This window comes from Octodon degus, unplaced genomic scaffold, assembly GCF_000260255.1.
Source record: "Octodon degus isolate 3935 unplaced genomic scaffold, OctDeg1.0 scaffold00065, whole genome shotgun sequence".
Taxonomy (NCBI): domain Eukaryota; kingdom Metazoa; phylum Chordata; class Mammalia; order Rodentia; family Octodontidae; genus Octodon; species Octodon degus.
Genome location: NW_004524641.1, coordinates 195,074 through 202,752, shown reverse-complemented (window position 1 = coordinate 202,752; position 7,679 = coordinate 195,074). Strand labels below are relative to the sequence as shown.

At 40.3% G+C, this 7,679-nt stretch overlaps 1 pseudogene; it reads left to right on the top strand.

Annotated features, from left to right (window-relative positions):
* LOC101577317 overlaps window positions 1-2,357 on the top strand; it is a 9,818-nt pseudogene extending 7,461 nt beyond the window's left edge.
* Window positions 2,358-7,679: the final 5,322 nt, after the last annotated feature.

Below are 7,679 nucleotides of genomic sequence, written 5' to 3'. Positions count from 1 at the left end.
TATATAGTGGTACTGGGGATTGAACTCAGGACCCTGCACTTGCCAGGCAAGTGCTTATTCTACTGAGCTATCTCCCTGGCCCTTATAACATTCTTTATTGTTAATACCTAGAGAATTTGTAATGATATCCTATTATTTTTAATGTTGGCAATTTGAGCTTCCTTTTGACTATATTTGACATTTATCAGCTCTATTAATCTTTTCAAAGAATCCATTTTAAAATTATACATTGCTTGTTTTCTCAATTTCCTGTTTTACTGATTTCAGTATTTTATTAATATTGGGATAAGTAGCTGGTTATTCTAGCTGCTGCTATGTTTCTTTCTCCTCTGCCCTCTTCTTTTTTATTGTTGCTGGAATTAAATTGAGAGCCTCATTTTTTTCTATACAAGCACTTTCCCACCCAGTCATACCTCAGGCCTGTTCTAACTCTTCAGATTGAAAATACAGGCCAATTAATGTACAGTCTTCCCTAGCTTTTCTAATATTGTATCTCTATTTTTCACAGTTTTTTTCCCTATTAGTTCATTTCACATGTTTATTGCAGATTTTTTATTTATTTATTTTTTATTTTAGGGAAGGGTCTACAGGGTATTCAGGGGCTCACTACTAGATGGGACTCATAATGATCCACCTGCTTACAGCCTCCCAAGAGCTGGGATTACAGGCCCACGCCACCACGCCCAGTCTCAATTGCCCTCTCAGTGCGCCCCGGGGGCGAGGCCAGAATGGCAGGCCTGGGGATCTAGCCCTCTACTCCTGCACCTGCCTGCAGGTGCTTTAATCCACTGAGCTATTTAGCTGGCCCTGTTGCAGATATTTTAAGTTGCCTGGTACTCTGACTAACCTCTCTCCCATCTTCAGTTCTTCCTCAGGTGACAAGTGACTATTGCTTGATAATGGGGTACGCTGTCCTGTTCTTTAGCTCATCTTTTTTGAATCCTAATAAGCTCAACCAGTTTTCTTTTCCTAGCCTCTGGGATATCTTTTTCCTCTTCCAGCTTTTCTCCAAGGATACAGCCAGTGAGTTCCTTAGTTGTTTTCTGAGTTCCTTAATTGTTTTTGTTTTGTTTTGTTTTTCATTGTCAACTTTCTTTTTCTTTTTTTTTTTTTTTTTGGAACCAAAATCACGAATTTCTAGTTATTCACTTTGTCCTTGTTAGGGTAGAAGCAATGCTTCCCCCTGACTCTGTGTACCCTACACTTTACATGGATGCAAAACGACCAGCATACACAGTTAAACAATTTAAGAGTGTCTCTTCTGCCTGTCCAATTCTTCAGATAAGGATTTTTATCCCCGTCTCCAGGCAAGACAGTGATTACAGTAACTTGGATTTGATTCCAGGGCTCCTCAGTGTTTTCTTGATGAAGTCACTTTCAGTATAACATGTTTCATGAGATTATGTCCAGTGCAGGTGAGCCTTGCGCTAGGCAGGGCCCTCAGCTGTGACTCCTTCCCAACTCCTCTCCAGCCCTCACTCTGCTGCCTAAGATCCTTCTCTCTCCTGGTCCACCCCACAGCTGCAGCTCTTGGCTGTGGAGCATCCAGTGATGCCCTAAAGCACAGCTACAAGTATCTTCATGATCTACACAGCCCCTCCACTGTAGATAACAAAATGCTCATTTTGTTTTTATCCAACCTCTCTCTACTTCAAACTATTCTGTGTAGTGGCAAAAAAAAAAAAAAAAAAAAAAAGTTAATTTAGTCCATCTGAGGTCAACCCAGTGAGACCATGATTTTGTATCTTCCTCTGACCTCTTCTAGACTGAAAGCCTCATTCCTGACTGCCACGGGTCCATCTTGAACATTAACATCAGAGTTCTTGTCTCACCTTTAGTTGGAGGTTCCTTCCTGCATTTGCTGCTGTGACTTCTTCTTTAGCACAGCACCACAAATGCACAGGTTCTTAGTGTTACAGTCACTGCAATGCTTTTGGTTATTTCCATCTCCAAAAGAACTTGAATCGTGCAAGGAATAGATGAGGCTTCCTATGATTCTTTTGCATATTCACTGCTGTATTGGAAATTTCTAGGGCACGTTGCTGCTATGGTGATGTAAATATTCTCCAGGGCTTGACAATTTCCAGCAACCAGGATGGACACCAAAGCATATGATTCCTTAATTCCAATAACTTCAACCTTATGAACATTTGCTTTCTCTTGAAGTTCAGATTAATTTTACCTTAGGTGGGAATTACACAAGCTGATTCTGCCTCTTCACATATTCTTCCAAAGATCTCTACTTTACTCATGAACAACAGATTTTGAACCTCATGAGCAAAAACTTGACATCTGTTCTCTGTTCTACTAGGTCATCTCCCATTGAGGAAAACACGGATGCCTGTCTGACAATTTAATGAAGTCATGCACCAGATAAAGAAAGCGATGAGGAAAAGAGGAAAGACAAACATCATTATTCATATTTCAAAACATCCACCACATTAGCTTGTCTACTCTTTTCAAATGAAAGTGCTTGGGAGAAATGTAAAAAAAAAAAAAAAATAGAGATAACATTTTCTGCAATATTGCTAGGAACCACTGAAAAGATGATGTTACTGATCCCCTATCAGCAGTGTATATTCGGGTTGATTGCCTCTTGTGGCCACATACCATTCATCATTCTTCTCTACCTCATACCTAGGATTAGCAACACACATCGGAGGAACAGTGACCAAGGGATGAGTGGGGTCTACAATGGGAGTAACATTACTAATTCTATAGGATTCCCTTGAATATGCGGATTTAAGACACCTGCCTCTCAGAGTTAAGATTATAAAAGTTGATGGCTACTTACTACATTGCAAAGAGATGCATGCCTATTTTTTCCTAAGCTTTCTCCTTTATGCTTTATTTGTAGCATAAGGTAAAATCAGAGGATCCAGTGGGAATCAAGAGAACAGAAAGAAGTGCTATTTGCTCAAACAGAATCGATCTGTCATTCAAAGTTTTAATGAAGATTCAACAATCCTCTATTATAAATTAGTACTTCTGTGGCAAGACATATACTCCTTTAAGAATCGTGCATGTGCTGACGTACAATTTTGACTCTAACTTTCTAAACAGATATAAACAATGATCACCATATGGGAAACCATAACATGTTAGAAGATTGTGCCTGTGGCTTTCAAAGAGGCTGGTATATGAGGCAAAATTAATTCTAAAAAACTGACAATGACAAAAACCATAAGATGTTTTAAAATTTTATCATTGGTGAAGTTAAATATTAAGTTTTATGCTGTAAAACTGAGTACTTAGGAGTAAAAATTAGAACAAAAAGTCTCTGAATTATTTTTAAAATTAATTAGATGTGATATTTGGGATTTATACTCAGGTCTGTTCTGTAAGTTTAGAGATCATTATTGTATCAGTTCGCTGCTTTTATGCAGCAAACTACTCCAAAACTGACACCATATTAGAGCAAACACTTCTTGGTGGTTGAAGTTCTGAGAGATGGCTGGGTGGTCCTTCTGGTCTGTACCAGACAAGCCAGAACTCATGCACATCTGGGACTCAGCAGGCTGGTGTGCTAGTGGGGACTCACACGAGGGTCGTGGTTCAATGTTGGCTGTAGGGATGGCTACAATTTTTGCTATCCAGTCAGGTAGCCTGGGTTCTTTTCCTTTGGTAATGTCAGAGAGGCCAACCCTCCAACGGGTAAGAGCTACATAAGCTTCTATGTCATGGCTTATAGTGTTCCACTGGTCAAAGCAGGTCATAGCCCCAGGTTCAAACCATTTATAGAGGTGTAAACAATGTATTCCCATTGTAAAAAGAGTACAATTCTATATGGTTCAGATAAAAACTGAGATTCAGTGTTGTGTGTCTCTTTTGATTCCCAGGGTAAAGTTATAGCCTACCTCTTGATGTTTAAGGGACATGCATAGAAAGATAAAATCGTAGATGGGTTATAGTCTCCCGCTTGTGTAATTTTTTTTTTTTTTTAATGTTTAACAAGGAACAGTTATTCTACTTCATTTAAGTTGGAAAGATCTATTCTGACTAGATTATGCTTGCTGTTTTAGAACTTTATATAGTTAGGATCATACAGTGAGCATTTCTTTTGGACTTCTTATTCAGTATTTATAATTTGGTTGCTCTATGTTGAACATAGCTGTGGTTTTATTTTTTTTTTTTATTTCTGTGGTGGTCCACCATATGAATATAATACATACTTGAATCTTTGTGTTGGTTCCAACTTTGGCTACTCAGAATAATCCTACTCTGAACATTCTTGGACCTATCTTTTGGTGCACACGTGTGCACATTTTTGTTAAATATATACTGAACAGTGGAATTACTGCATCATATGAAAACATACTCAAATTTAGCTAATACTTTTAAATAACTTATTCATATTTTCATACATAATTTCCTCTTTCTTTTGGTGTCCTAGGCACTACACTAATAATGCATGCTTGCCTTCTGCTGCTTCATCAGCAAGCACTGACATCTGAGCTCTCATTGGGTTGATCTAATATTTAAAATTGAGTACTGTTGAGAATCCCAGATTTGAATCATTATCCTGCCAATGACTAGATTTAAATCTGGCCATACAAAGAAATATAGGCCTTAGGGCAGGCCAGATATCTCAGCAGACTAAAGCACCTACTTGGACAGGTACAGGGACTGGGATTCCATCCCCAGTGTGCTGTGCTGGCCCTGCCTTGGGGGTGTTCTGAGACAGCAATTGAGACTGAACATGGTGGTGTGTGCCTATAATCCTAGTGTTTGGGAGGCTGAAAACAGGAGGATCGCTATGAGTCCAATCTGTGTAGTGAGACCCTGTAGACCCTGTACTAAATATATTAAAAAAAAAAAAAAAAAAAAAAAGACCTTCAGCCTGACTATGAATGGGATTACTTGTATTACATGAGAGATGTAACAGCATCTCTCATGAGCTACAAATATGATTTTCCTCCTCTCTTTTGCCTGTGTAGGTAACTACCCATTAGTGCTTTGTTTTCTTGACATTAAAAACCTAAGGAAAATCATTCTCAGAACTTGAGAAATGGAGGTAATATTTACTTTTCACATTTTTTCTCTGTATTTCAAAGAAGCATCTCTGCATGCATTTGTCCATAATGAGATTTTCAGACTACGTTCATATGTAAGACAAGACTAAAAACATTTCCTACTGCAATATGATTGGGAGACTACATTAGCTGGTCACATCATGTGCTCAAGTACCCTTGTGGCTTAAAGGAGGCATGGAATTTCCCAAAATAGCTAGGTAGTTCTTTCCATGCTTAACATTAAACCAGGGTCGGGGAGAAAGCTTTGCAGCGTAAGCGCCTGCCTGGCAAATACAAGGTCCTGAGTCTGATACCTGGTACCACCCCACCCCTTTCCCCCCCAAAAACCGCACATTAAACCAACTACTGTTTGTGTATTGAATTCTGGCATTTGTGCAGTACCTTTCAAAACCAAAAAGTACTGGAGAAAACAGAGGCTCTGTGTAATTATAAAGAACACTGATTTCTAATAATTTAGTTAACCTCATAAGAAATCACTTATTTAGAGGTTTCCATAAAGTGTTAAAGAATCATTCAAAGGTCCTTTTTTGTATTTTGCTGTCATTTATATCAAGTCTATATTTCCATTTACAGACAAAATGAAGTGCTAAAGCAAAAGTAAAATATGAACAGTTGTCCTTATCATCCATGATTCCAACCCATTTTTCAGTAGAAATCAATGAATTAACGTGAATGCTTTTAATGCAAGTGGTTAAAATCCACAGCAGAACAGCTTAAGTAGAAAAGGGAACACACTAGCCTCTAAGCCTGGCTCAGATGAAATTCAATTCAGGCCAGACAGCATTACTGGGACTCTTCCTTCCAACTGGCCTAGCTTCCTTTTGAACTGCACTGATCCTTTCCTGCTGCAAACTAGCTTTTCCCACTGGGTAGTGGGAACATCCATTGAACTCCCTTCCCACTCTTGATACCCTGAAACAGGAGCCTAGGCTTTATAGCTGTCTTAGTTACTCTTCCCTTGCTGCCGGGACAAATACCTGACCCTCAAAATGAAGGAAGGAAAGGTTAATTTAGCTCACAGTTACTGGAGGTTTCAGTCCATATTCTGCTGGGTCCAAGGCAGAGCAGTATATAGCAGAAAGCAACTTTTCCTGGCAGCAGCAAAGAGCAAGAGCGCAAGGGAGAGGTAGCAGCAGCTCAAGCAGCTAGCTTCTCTTCCCACCTTATATTGTAACGCAAATCACCTGCCCCAGGGCAGGTGCAGCATCCACACCCACAATAATCAATCACAAACACCAGAAGCTGCTTTGGGGGCGGGGGGACACCTGACACAAACCAAAACAACTGCCTACCCTGAAAGTTATTGGGGAAGGACTCAGAACAGCTCAGGTTAGGACACCCTCACTTCTGAACCAAATGTGGTGCGCAGGGGCTGGGGCACTGTGTATGCGATGCCAGGGAGTTACGTTAGTGGTTGGCTTACCAGAACCCACTGCTCAGGGAGAGTACTCATCAGACCAAGAAGGCACAGCGCAGAGCAGGCCTCACAAACAACGGCTACACAGAATAGTTTTAGGGAGGGAGGTCTCTACTTCAGGAAAGCAGTGCTGCATGAAGAACGCAGATGCGCACTCCAGACCGCTAGTTTCTGGCAGGTAAAACTGACTTACAAGATTTGGTTTCATTGGCTAAACCTCTCATGTCCAGCCCTACATGAAACTGCTGATTAAGCAATTGGGCAAAGAAAATTAAAACGCAGGCTGTGGACTTTGGGTGCCTATGTGCCGATGTATGTTTACTCATCGTAAAAACATACAACCTGTGGAGGACGGAAGTCTTCATCTATCGGTGGGGAGAGGCATCTGTGCCTTCTGCTCAATTTTGCTGTGAGCTTTAAACTTTTTTAAAAATAAAGGCTATTCAAACATTTTTAAAAATAGATAAGACGTTGTTGGGGCCCGAAGTAATTTACTTCATTAATAAAATAATTTAACAAATCATTTAATACTTACAGGTGGCTGTTTTTCATTCCTAAGCGTTAGTTATAATAAATGACTAGAATGAGAAACTAAAACATGGATGGAACAATCACATTTATAGGCCAGTCATGCTTCCATTTGCAGAAATCCTATTAAAATATCAACTAGGCTGTTCCCTAGAATGAGACATCAGAATATCTTGTCAAACAAAAAAGTTGGGATACAGCTGTGCTCTTCTGTATTAAATTAGTTCCTTATACAAAACAAATCGGAAAAACAAGGCAGTAGCTATCAGTATGCTTGAGATAAGTGGGTAAGAAAGATGATGCAGAGAAGCATGAGCCACAGGCTAGGCCTAGGGCAGTGGTGCACGACCCCAACCCCAGGGCATGGCTGGCAAAGTGCAGAGATGTGCTGACTATTAGAACTGGAGATCTGTGCTCATCCCCAATATCCAGGGCCTATATGGGAAAGTACAGACATACTGGTGGTTAGAACCGCGAGACTTTTAATGCTCCTGGTATTGTCTTAATCACATTCCTGATCACTGGGAAAAAACACTACACCTACACCTTAAAGGAGAGGGCTGACTTTGGCTCATGGTTTTGGAAGTTTCAAGCCCCGCTTGGCTGCTCCAACGCAGAGATGGCATGGTGCAAGGGTCTTGGGGGGAGGAAGGCTGCTGACTTGGGGCAACTAGAAGAGAGAAGGGAGGAGCTGGGAAGGA